The following is a 1,566-nucleotide window of genomic DNA, read 5'->3' on the forward strand; positions in this document are numbered from 1 at the left end:
GTAATTTCTCTCTCTTCTTTAATTTTATTTGTTTTGTTCCCATCTTTATTTTTTTTATTTGTTTTGCATGCATGGTCGTAGGTCATTATTATCTAATCTTGAACCTATAGACCTTGAACTAGAAAAAACACTTCGCATGCACAAGAACGTTAAAAATAAAATGGATTTACAAGCACCACAGGAGAGGCCATTTAAGGACTATTTTAGTCCCTTAGCTAATTTGAGCACATCATGCCTAAGATACCCAAATGTAGCTGTTAGGAGTTTTGAATTAAAACCCAGTGTGCTAAATTGTCTCCCAACATTTTATGGCCTAGAAAATGAGGACCTATATAATCATCTGAATGATTTTCATGCAATTTGTCAAACTTTTAAATATGAAAATTTTTCAGACGATGATATTAAACTCAGATTATTCCTATTTTCTTTAAAGGATAGAGCTCGTTCATGGTTAAATACTTTACCTGCTAATAGCATTTCATCATGGGAACAAATGGTAACAAAATTTTTGAATAAATATTTCCCAGTGCATAAAACCAATGCTATTCGCAGGGAAATCTCAGAGTTTACCCAGAGAGAGGACGAGCAGTTTTTTGAAACATGGGAGCGATTCAATGGGCTACTCTTGAAGTGTCCACATCATGGGTACGAGAAATGGCACCAATGCCAATACTTTTTGAAGGGATTATTGCCGAATGTGCAAGAATGGCTAATGGCAACAAGTGGAGGAGAGCTAAAGTCAAAAAGTGCATCAGAAAGAAGATTACAGCTGGCAGAACTTGAAGAAATTCGCAATGATGCATACGAAAATGCCAAGATTTACAAGCAACGAATGAAAGTCTTCCATGATAAGCAAATTATGAGAAAATCGTTCACTCTAGGTCAGAAAGTGCTTTTATTCAATTCTCGCTTGCACCTATTCCCAAGTAAGTTACGCTCTCGTTGGTCTGGCCCATTTATTGTTCATACTGTTTTTCCACATGGGGTAATTGAAATTAAGGACCCAAAGAATGGTGTCACGTTTAAAGTTAATGGTCAAAGATTAAAGCCATATCTAGAATACCAACCACATGGAGAAGACATCGAAATAAATTTGAGTGACCCACCAAATTTGAATTGATTTTTTTTTTCGGTGATTTGATTTTTTTTCTTTCTTTATATTATTTTTTTGCTAATTGAAATTATTTTTGCATAAGTGTGTTTGTTTAACTATTAAGTTTTCTCTTATCATTTTTTATCATGAGTACCTTACTTAGACCGTTCCTTCTGAACATTCTTAAACCACTTCAACGTGTCAAAACTCATCTCAAAAGGCAGATTCAATTTTGTAAAACACATCGTATTTGGGCTCTATAACCACCAGAGTTAGTAGCCTATGTTGAGAGTTTAGAAAGCCAACTCAAAGACATTGAGAGAAGTGTTTACGACATCCAGTTGGAGCTTGAGGTAAATTCAATAAGAGGACGATTTTAATTTTCTTTGTGTGTTTTAATTTGTTTTTCTGTTTGTGTGCTTTAGTTTGGTACCCCGGTGAAGTGGCGGATAACGGTACTCCGTGACAATCAA

The 1,566-nt window shown here is 35.0% G+C and overlaps 1 non-coding gene across 1 annotated transcript; it reads right to left on the reverse strand.

The window, feature by feature from the left end:
- Positions 1 to 544: 544 nt before the first annotated feature.
- Positions 545 to 648, reverse strand: LOC112098616. The gene has a single exon (XR_002905726.1). It is a non-coding gene; the product is annotated as a small nucleolar RNA R71 (small nucleolar RNA).
- Positions 649 to 1,566: the final 918 nt, after the last annotated feature.

This window comes from Citrus clementina, unplaced genomic scaffold (genome assembly GCF_000493195.1).
Source record: "Citrus clementina cultivar Clemenules unplaced genomic scaffold, Citrus_clementina_v1.0 scaffold_5, whole genome shotgun sequence".
Classification (NCBI taxonomy): Eukaryota; Viridiplantae; Streptophyta; class Magnoliopsida; order Sapindales; family Rutaceae; genus Citrus; species Citrus x clementina.